The sequence below is a fragment of the Tachyglossus aculeatus genome, unplaced genomic scaffold, assembly GCF_015852505.1.
Source record: "Tachyglossus aculeatus isolate mTacAcu1 unplaced genomic scaffold, mTacAcu1.pri scaffold_134_arrow_ctg1, whole genome shotgun sequence".
In the NCBI taxonomy this organism is placed as follows: domain Eukaryota; kingdom Metazoa; phylum Chordata; class Mammalia; order Monotremata; family Tachyglossidae; genus Tachyglossus; species Tachyglossus aculeatus.
Window position 1 is genome coordinate 430,922 of NW_024044861.1, and position 11,318 is coordinate 442,239.

Here is an 11,318-nt window from a genome sequence, read left to right on the forward strand (position 1 = left end):
TCTTCAAGGCTTTCTTCCATGTGAGACTCACTCTAAATTCCCATTTTACAGATGCGGTATCTGAGGCACAGAGAAGCAAAATGATTTGCCCGATGTCACACAGTAGACAAGGGGCAGAGTCAGGATTAGAAGCTAGGTCCCTGAGCCAGTTGTACTTTCCAAACTGTACTTTCCAAGCGTTTAGTACAGTGTTCTGCACACAGTAAGCGCTCAATCAATATGATCGAATGAATGAAAGAATGAATGGTAGAGTCGGGATTAGAACCCAGGTCCCCTTACTACTAACACTACTATTTGCCTCTCCCTGGGCCCAGACACACTTTTTCCCAGGCAGGTGATGGGAGAAGATTCCCTTCTCCTCCTCCCTTCCAGATCTCTGCCAGCCAAGGTTTGCTCACTCCCTCCCCTGCCCCACCTTGGATACACTCACAGCCACCGACACAACAAATCTGACTGTGGTTCTCAGAGGAAAATGAAACAGACTGAAGTCTGGTTGACTCCAATCAACTAGCTTGATTGGACTACTACTACAACCACTAGCTTCAAGGCTTTTGACTGGTGTTCTCCTCCGTGTTTCCCTTCCCTCTTCACCAACTACCCTCCAGCCCTTGGAAATAGATCTTCTCCCTTTTCCTCTCCTCCTCCTCCCCTCCCCATCCCCCCCCTCCACCCTATCCCCTTCCCCTCCCCTCAGCACTTGTGTATTTTGGACATATTTATTACTCTATTCATTTTATTAATGATGTGTATTTAGCTATAATTCTATTTATTCTGATGGTATTGCCCCCTGTCTACTTGTTTTGTTTTGTTGTCTGTCTCCTCCTTCTACATTGTGAGCCTGTTATTGGGTAGGGACCTTCTCTATACGTTGCCGATTTGAAATTCCCAAGCGGTTAGTACCCTGCTCTGCGCACAGTAAGTGCTCAATAAATACAACTGAATGAATGAAAAAGAACAGTCCCTTCTCCAACACATGGCTTAGATCCTTCTTTCTTCCCGAACCTCCCTATCCCTTCAAATTTACTCCCCATGGGAATCAGGCCAGATACCATCTCTGCATTTATACATTCACAACTGCTCATTGCACTTCCTTAGCTATAAAGTCACATTACTAAGCACTTACTAAACTGTGCAGCCACCTTTCCATTCTTATTTCCCCCTAGCTGTAAATTCTTTTGGATCAGTCTAGCCCAGCAGACTGGAAATCCAGGAGGGAAGGGATTGAATCTCTTACCTCCATTGTGTTCACCCAACATCCCTGCATGGAGGAGTTGATGATAGTGCTAGTGGTCTAGAAACAATCACATTCTCTCATTCCCTCCCTGTCATTTCTCACCAGAAACTTATTCTGACGTCCAGGACAAACTCCTGGCTGAAGTGATGACATTGTGCTGCAGGGCCCCAGCCAGGCAAGTGGCTTCCATGTTAGCTGAATGGGGGTGTATGAAGAAGGGGAGATGAGTGATGGTTGGGGTCACTGCACTATTAAATACATACCTTCCTGAAAGCCCACCTGCCCCTCAGGGGATGAAACCCTGCCCCAAAATCTGAAACTGGCTCCATGTGGGAGCATTTCCCCAGAATGGCTCCATCTCTTGCATCTCCATCATGGTTTCTCCCTCCCCCTCCGGCCACATGCACTAGGGCAGCATAGAGCTGGGGGGCTCTGACCTCAGCGGGCTAGGGATGGTCCTCTCTCCAGTCCAGTTCTTGGGTGCAGCTGGCTATGAAGGAGGGGACAGCATGGCACCCTCAGCCACTCTCTGATCACCTCTGGGCAGGGAGATGTTATTCAGCGAGTCCCCGTCCCCAAAGATAAAGCTGCCACTGCACCGTGGGGAATACCAGGAAGATCAACTCAGGTGGGACTTTGTGTCCTGGCCGATGCCAAAATCCTCTGCCTGAGAGGTCCCTGAGGTCCTGCAGAGATAAAGGCCCAGTCCCTAAAGCTGCAACAATGGTGCTGTACCCCAGGATTTCCATGGAAACAACAGCATCTGCATCCCAATATCCCAAGTGTTTCTAATGTTATTGACAATCTACAGCAACTGTGGGTGGTTTCAGCTTCACCTCATATACATCCTTAGTCAATCAGCTTCTCATTCAATCAGTCAGTTGAACAGATTCATTTTCTGACACCTTCTGATTGCAGAGCTAGATAGAGCAAGACATTCCTCTGAATCCATCCTATGATTCTCTCCCCGGCTGAGTGGGGTGGGGCAGGGGACTGGGGATTTGGGAATGGGATGATGGGAAGGAGAAATTCCTGGCTTGAGGAAGAATAGGATGTAAATGGCTCCTCCTGATGTGATGATTTAATAACCTGGGTTCTGGAAACTAGAGTTCCAACAGTGAATGTCTCGGTCCCCTTTCAAACACCATTATTATGATTATTATCATTTTTATTATCTGGTGTTAACAATTTCTGTGTCCATGTCCATGCCACGTGATGAAGCAGAAACAAATTAATTCTATCCATAAAATGTATTTTTTGTGTGTTCACTGTGCACAGAACATCATAGTAAGCACTTTGAAGAGTACAATACAATAGAGTTGATAGATTCAATTCGTGCCCACAATGGGTTTACAGCCCAAAGATGAAATTACAATCCAATCAGACACATTTCCTGTCCCAAAAGGGCTCAGAGTGTAAGAGAAAGTGAGAGCCCTGGAATGGTAAAACACTAATGCCAGGTCTCACAGCCGGACAGTGGCCGAGCTGGGATTAGAACTTGTCTGTAAAATTGGGATTAAGACTGTGAGCCCCAGGTGGGACAACTTGATCACCTTGTAACCTCCCCAGCACTTAGAACAGTGATTTCTGCATAGTATGTGCTTAATAAATGCCATTATTAATATTATTATTATTATTATTATTAACTCAGGTCATGTGACACGCATTCACGTGCCATTTAGCCATGAGGCTTCCTAGGGAATGCATTGTCACTCATGACCTAATCTTATCAGCCAACTGCCCAGACCTTGACAAATCCTGAATATTCAGACTTGATTTTTAGGACTCTGGGTCAGTGATATATTTGGATATGTTGAAGCTCAATTCCTCTTTTAAGGGTGGTAGGGGATTATGGGTACATGGACACAGACATTTTGTCCCAGAACGGATGCTGGGGGAATGTCCCCTTTAGGATCCTGCCCAGGGCAGCCTTCAGCTCCCTGTTCCTCAGGCTGTAGATAAGGGGGTTCACAGTGGGGGGCACCTCACTGTAGATCATGGAAACCACCAGATCCAGAGCCGAGGGCGAGTCTGAAGGTGGTTTGAGATAGGTAAATACTGCGGTAAAGACAAAAATGGTGATGACAGTGAGATGGGGCAGGCAGGTGGAGAAGGCTTTGGTTCGGCTCTCGGAGGATGGCATACTCAGCACGGCTGAGAAGATGAAGACATAGGAGAGGATGATGTAAATGAAGCAGACAGCATCTAAGACTAATGTAAGACTAACGACATTCCCTTCTCCAACACATGGCTCGGATCCTTCTTTCTTCCCGAATCTTCCTCTCCCTTCAAATTTGCTCAGATTGATGTTTCTTCTCCCCATGCTGAATCAGGCCAGATACAACCTCTGCATTTATACATTCACAACTGCTCATGGCACTTCCGTACCTGTAGATTCACATTACTAAGCACTTATTAAGCTGTGCATCCACCTTTCCATTCTTATTTCCCCCAGCTGTAAATCCTTTTGGATCAGTATAGCCCAGCAGGCCGGTAAATCCAGGAGGGAAGGGAATGAATCTCTTACCTCCATTGTGTTCACCCAACATTTCTGCATGGAGGAGTTGATGATAGTGCATTTGGTCTAGAACCAATCACATTCTCTCATTCCCTCCCTGTCACTTCTCTCCAGAAACATTTTCTGACATCCAGGACAAACTCCTGGCCGAAGTGCTGCTGCTGTGCAGCAGGGCCCCGGCCAGGAAGCGACTTCCATGTTAGCTGGATGGAGATGGTTGAGGAAGGGGAGATAAGTGATGGTTGGGGCCACTGAAATGTCAAATACGTAATAATAATAATAATAATAGTACTTATTTAGTGCTTACTATGTGCAAACCAATGTTCTAAGCACTGGAGAGGTTACAAGGTGATCAGGTTGTCCCATTCATTCATTCATTCATTCATTCAATTGTATTTATTGAGCGCTTATAGTGTGCAGAGCACTGTACTAAGTGCTTGGGAAGTACAAGTTGGCAACATATAGAGATGGTCCCTACCCAATAGTGGGCTCACAGTCTAGAAGGGGGATACAGACAACAAAACAAAACATATTAACAAAATAAAATAAATAGAATAAATATGTACAAGTAAAATAAATAGAGTAATAAATATGTACAAACATATACATATATACAGGTACTGTGGAGAGGAGGAGGAGGTAAGTTGGGGGGGTGGGGAGTGGGGGAGGGGGAGAGGAAGAAGGGGGCTCAATCTGGGAAGGACTCCTGGAGGAGGTGAGCTCTCAGTAGGTCTTTGAAGTGAGGAAGAGAGCTAGTTTGGTGGATGTGGGGAGGGAGGGCATTCCAGGCCAGGGAGAGGACGAGGGCTGGGGGTCAACGGTGGGATGGGCGATAACGAGGCACAGTGAGGAGATGAGTGGCAGAGGAGCAGAGGGTGAGGGCTGGGCTGTAGAAGGAGAGAAGGGAGTCCCACGTGGGGCTCACATTCTTAATCCCCATTTTACAGATGAGGTAACTGAGGCACAGAGAAGTTAAGTGACTTGCCCAAAGTCACACAGCTGACAACCGGTGGAGTTGGGATTTGAACCCATGACCTCTGACTCCAAAGCCCGTGCTCTTTCCACTGAGCCATGCTGCTTCTCCTGAGAGCCCCCCTGCCCCCCCTGGGGATGTAGCCCTGCCCCAAATCCCGAAACTGGCTCCATGTGGGAGCACTTCCACAGAATGGCTCCATCTCTGGCAACCCCATCATGGTTTCTACCTCTTGCTCCACCACCCCCCAGTCACACTCACTGGGGCAGCATAGGGCTGGTGGGCTGTGACCTCGGCTGGCTTGGGATGGTCCTCTCTCCAGTCCAGATCTTGAGTGCAGCTGGGTATGAAGGAAGGGACACCATGGTACCCTCAGCCCCTGTCTGATCACCTCTGGGCAGGGAGATGTTATCCCACGAGTCCCCCTCCCCAAAGATAAAGTTGCCACTGCGCCATGGGGAATCCCTGGGGGATCAACGCTTGTGGGACCTCGTGTCCTGGCCCATGCCAAAAACCTCTGCCTGAGAGGTCCCTGAGGTCCTGCAGAGATAAAGGCCCATTCCCCAAACCTGCAGCAATGGTGCTGCACCCCAGGGTTTCCATGGAAACAACAGCATCTGCATCACAACATCCCCACTGTTTCTAACATTAATGACAAGTTACAACAACTGTGGGTGGTTTCAGCTTCTCCTCATATACAACCTTAGTCAATCAGCTTCTCATTCAGTCAACTGAATAATTTCATTTTCTGACACCTTCTGATTGCAAAGCTAGACACAGCAAGACATTCCTCTGAATCCGTCCTATGATTCTCCCCCCAGCTGAGTGCGGTGGGGCAGGGGACTGGGTTTTTGGGAATGGGATGATGGGAAGGAAAAATTCCTGGCTTGAGGAAGAATAGGATGGAAATGGCTCCTCCTGATGTGATGATTTAATAACTTGGGTTCTGGAAACTAGAGGTCCAACAGTGAATGCCTCTGTCCCCTTTCAAACACCATTATTATGATTCTTATCATTTTTATTATCAGGTGTTAACAATTTCTGTGTCCACGTCTGTGCCACATGATGAAGCAGTAACGAAATAATTCTATCGATCAAATGTACTTGTTGTGTGTTTACTGTGCGCAGAACATTGTAGTAAGCACTTTGAAGATTACAATACAACAGAGTTGGTAGATTCAGTGCGTGCCTACAATGGGTTTACAGGCCAAAAGTGAAATTACAGTCCAGTCAGACATGTTTCCTGTCCCACAAGGGCTCAGAGTGTAAGAGGAAGTGAGAGCCCTGGAATGGTAAGAACTAATGCCAGATCACACAGCAGGCCAGTGGCCGAGCTGGGATTAGAACTCATCTGTAAAATGGGGATTAAGACTGTGAACCCCACGTGGGACAACCTGATCACCTTGAAATCTCCCCAGCGTTTAGAACAGTGCTTTGCACAATGTATGCACTTAATAAATGCCATCATTATTATTATTAATAACTCAGGTCATCATGTGACACCCATTCACATGCCATTCAGCCATGAGACCTCCTAGGGAATGCATTGTCACTCATGACCTAATCTTATCAACCAACCTCCCAGACCTTGAAAACTCCTGAATATCCAGACCTCTTCTTTGGGTTCAGTGGGATATATATGGATATGTCCAATGGCAATTCCTCCTTTAAGGGCGGGTAGGGGATTACTGGTACATGGACAAAGGCATTTTGTCCCAGCACGGATGCTGGGGTAATGTCCCCTTTAGGATCCTGCCCAGGGCATCCTTCAGGTCCCTGTTCCTCAGGGGTTCACAGTGGAGGACACCATGGTGTAGGACATGGAAACAGTAGATCCAGAGCTGAGGGCAAGTCTGCAGGTGGTTTGAGATAGGCATTTGCTGCGGTAAAGACAAAAATGATGAAGACAGTGAGATGGGGCAGGCAGGTGGAGAGGGCTTTGGTTTGGCCCTCAGAGAACGGCATCCTCAGCACGGCTGAGAAGATGAAGATGTAGGAGAGGGTGAGGCTAGTGAAGCAGAGGGCGTCCAAGACGAATGCTGCAGCCACACTCACATCAATGGCAATGTGGACTTCAGAGCAGGAGATCTTCAGTAGAGGGGGGACGTCACAGAAGAACTGCTGGTCAGCACTGGATCCACAAAAGGTCTGGGAGAAAGTAGAAGCTGAAAACAAGACTCCAAGCAGACCTCCACTCAGCCATGACACTGCTGCCATGCACATACAAGCTGTTTTGTTCATGATGAGCACATAGTGCAGGGGGGAGCAGATGGCGGCATAGCAGTCATAAGACATTGCAGTGAGGACAAATAACTCTGAAGCAGCAAGCAGGACCACCATGAAGAGCTGCGAGACACAACCCAGAAAGGAGATGGAGCTGTCACTGGACAAGGAGCTGACAATGGATTTGGGTACCGTGGTAGAAATGTAGCAGAGGTCTATGAAGGACAAGTTCTTGAGAAAGAAGTACATGGGGGTGTGGAGACGCTGGTCGACGGTGGTGACAGCAATAATGAGGAGATTCCCCAGAAGGGCTACTAGGTAGACCCGGAGGAACAGTGTGACATGGAGCAGCTGCAGCTCCCGGATGTCAGAGAACCCCAGGAGGAGGAACTCAGTCACGGTGGAGATGTTGGTCATTTCTGGGAGATGATGCTGGCTCCCTGGAAAGGAAGAGGGGAACTTCAATTTAGAAATATTGGCATTCGCTCCAGGCTGTAAGTTCCATCTGGGCAGGTAACACTTTTACAAATGATATCATATTGTACCCTCCCAAGCACTTAGTACAGTGCTCTACACACTGTAAGTGATCAATAAATATGATTGATTCTATTTTAATAAATAAGGCAGTTATATTCATTGATCACCTATAGAGTTCAATAGTATTGATAAATGTAGGGGTATTCATTCATTCATTCATTCAATTGTATTTATTGAGTGCTTACTGTGTGCAGAGCACTGTACTAAGCACTTGGGAAGTACAAGTTGGCAACATATAGACATGGTCCCTACCCAACAGTGGGCTCACAGTCTAGAAGGGGAAGACAAAGAACCAAACAAAATATATTAACAAAATAAAACAAATAGAATGAACATGTACAAATAAAATAAATAGAGTAATAAATATGTACAAATATATATACATATATACAGGTGCTGTGGGGAGGGCCTACAGCTCCTTAGCTCCTACAACAATAATATTTAATAAGCATTTACTCTATGCCCAAGCATTGGGATAGATACATTTAAAAAAAAATATGATCTCTCTTTGCCATTCTATGATCTTTTTGTCACTCCATCTTATAAATGTTAGTATTTTGATTTAGGCCACACTCAATTCTTTAATGTCACTTGTTGCTTCTCTTGTTTCTTTTACATCCTGGTCATGCTAATTGTTTTATATCTGCTAAGAGCTTACTATGTGCTGAGCACTGTTCTAAGTATTGGGTAGATAAAGATAATCAGATTATACACACTCCCTATCCCACATGGGGCTCAAGGTCTAAGTAGGAGGGAGGACAGGTATTGAATACCCATTTTACAGATGAGGAAATTGAGTGGTGACTTGCCCAATGTCACAAGGCAGGTAACTGGTGGTGCTCATACCACCCCTTTCATGATTCCTACTTTACCGGAATCCCCTCACTTCTTTCCTGGATTCGAATTACACTTGGATTTACATTTTTTGTTCACCCCTCCCTCAGCCCCACAGCACTTATGTACAGATCTGTACTTTATTTATTTATGTTAATGTCTATCTCCCCTTCTAGACTGTAAACTTCTTGTGGACAGAAACTATATCTACCAACTTTGCTAAATTGTACTCTTCCAAGCACTTGGCACAGGGATTTGCACGTGGTAAACATTCAATAAATATGATTGATTTATTCTTGTAACTCAAAAGCTTTCATTTTTTGAGCTTGAGTCTATAGCTGGTAATCACCACCTTGCAAATGCTGGCTAATTCTTTTCTTCTTTTTCCCTCTGGGGTTGTATGCCGCTTAACAAATACCATCATCATTATTATTATTTTTATTATTCATTCATTCATTCATTCATTCTTAGGATGGTAAACTCTGGTAGAATAACCACCTCTGATTTTGGGGTTGTCTGTCTTCTATTTTCAGTTTCTTCCTACATCTAGGGTGGGTCTAGATACCCCATTGATGGCAGTGTGGCCTAGGTGACAGAATATGAGCGTGGGACTCAAGCGATCTGGGTTCTAGTCTATGCCTCAGTTTCGAAACTGTAAGCTCATCTCTAGACTATAAACTCTTTGTGGGCAGGGAATATGTCTGTTTATTTTTATATTATACTCTCTCAAGCACTTACTACAGTGCTCTGCACAAAGCAAGCACTCAATAAGTACAATTGGATCAATGAATGAATGAGTTTCCTCATTTGTAAAATGGGGATAAGAAACCTGCTCAACCTCAATCAATCAATGAATCAATCGTATTTATTGAGCACTTACTGTGTGCAGAGCACTGTACTAAGCGCTTGGGAAGTACAAGTTGGCAACATATAGAGACAGTCCCTACCCAACAGTGGGCTCACTGTCTAGAAGGGGGAGACAGAGAACAAAACCAAACATATTAACAAAATGAAATAAATAGAATAGATATGTACAAGTAAAATAAATAAATAAATAAATAGAGTAATAAATACGTAGAAACATATATACAGGTGCTGTGGGGAAGGGAAGGAGGTAAGATGGGGGGGTAGAGAGGGGGACGAGGGGGAGAGGAAGGAGGGTCTCCAGTTGTTGCTCGTTCACCTCCACATCAAACAGAAATTCCTTACCATTGACTTTAAACCACTGAATCACCCGATCAGTCAATCAATCAATCAATCAATCGTATTTATTGAGCGCTTACTGTGTGCAGAGCACTGTACTAAGCGCTTGGGAAGTACAAGTTGGCAACATATAGAGGCAGTCCCTACTGAACAGTGGGCTCACAGCCTAAAAGGGGGAGACAGAAAAAAACCAAACATACTAACAAAATAAAATAAATAGAATAGATATGTACAGGTAAAATAAATAAATAAATAGAGTAATAAATATGTACAAACATATGTACAAACCTCCCTCTCTCCCTCCTTCCCTGCATCTCCTCTGATTATCTTTTAGCAACCCCAGCGCTCAGCACAGTTCTTGATGTGTCTTATTGAGGACACCCTTAATAAATACCATTATTATTATTATCATTATTATTAATAATAGCATTATTGCAGCTGCTGAAAACTGCCCAATTTCTATGCCAGGTTTTTTTTGTTGTTGTTGTTTTTTAGTATCTCGATCTCTGGCATGCTGAAGGCACAGCTCCTGAGTGGGGAGTGCGAGGAGGGAGGGAAAAGGAATAATTCATGGAGGGGAGGAGAGTGACTGCTGACATCAAAAGGCACTCCTGTAGCCCTTTCCAATCTCTCATGCATCCTGGCCAGCAGGAAGGGTGGGGGCAAACTCAGGAACATGGCAAAGATGGCCTTTGCCTCACTTCCCACATTCCTTTGGTGGGATTCTCACCACTCCCCAGGCTTCTCCCCAATCCCACCTTTTCTTATTTAGAATGAGGGCCCCCTGAGGTCCAGTGTTTACTATAAGCCAAGCACTGTAATAATAATAATAATAATAATAATAATAATAATAATAATAATAATTGTGGTATTTGTTAAGCACTTACTATGTGCCAAGCACTGTACTAAGCGCTGGGGTGGATATAAGCAAATCGGGTTGGACACAGTCCCTGTCCCCCTGAGTGGACATAGTCTTAATCCCCATTTTACAGATGAGGTAACTGAGGCCCAGAGAAGTGAAGCGACTTGCCCAAGGTCACAGAGCAGACAAGTGGTGGAACCAGGATCAGAACTCATGACCTTCTCACTCCCAGGCCCGTGCTCTATCCACTATGCCTGTACTGTTTGGGCTAGGGTCTTGACTTATGCTGTCAAGTTGTCTCCAACCCATAGCAACTCCATAGACACATCTCTCCCAGAACGACCCACTCTCCATCTGCAATCGTTCTGGTAGTGTATTCATGGAGTTTTCTTAGTAAAAAATACGGAAGTAGTTTACCATGGCCTTCCACACAGTAAACTTGAGTCTCCACCCTCAACTCTCCCATACAGCTGCTGCCCAGCACAGGTGGGTTTTGACTTATAGCAGATTGCCTTCCACTTGCTAGCCACTGCCCAAGCTAGGAATGGAATGGGTAGGCCTCTGCTTGACTCTCCCTCCCATAGCTGAGACTGGTAGAGTACTGGAAACTCTGCAGGTGCCATCCCGAAAGGGGAGGGCTAGGGTAGATACAAGATAATCAGGTCAGGCACAGTCTCTGCCTCATGTGGGGTACACATTCTAAGGGGGAAGATGAACAGGTATTTAAACCACGTTTTAGAGATGAGGAAACTAAGGCCCAGAGAACTTAAGTATCTTGCAGGGAAGTGGTGGATGCACTTTCCACAGTTAGAACCCAGGTGCGCTTTCCACAAAGTTGCCTCCCCTTGAATCATTTAGCCTTTACCGTATTCTTCTCCACACAGTAAACACTCAATAAATATGATTGATCAACTGATTGATTCTCCAATACTTG

At 45.3% G+C, this 11,318-nt stretch overlaps 1 non-coding gene across 1 annotated transcript; it reads right to left on the reverse strand.

The window, feature by feature from the left end:
• Window positions 1-10,880: 10,880 nt before the first annotated feature.
• On the reverse strand, window positions 10,881-11,018 carry LOC119922975. The gene has a single exon (XR_005448747.1). It is a non-coding gene; the product is annotated as a small nucleolar RNA SNORA7 (small nucleolar RNA).
• Window positions 11,019-11,318: the final 300 nt, after the last annotated feature.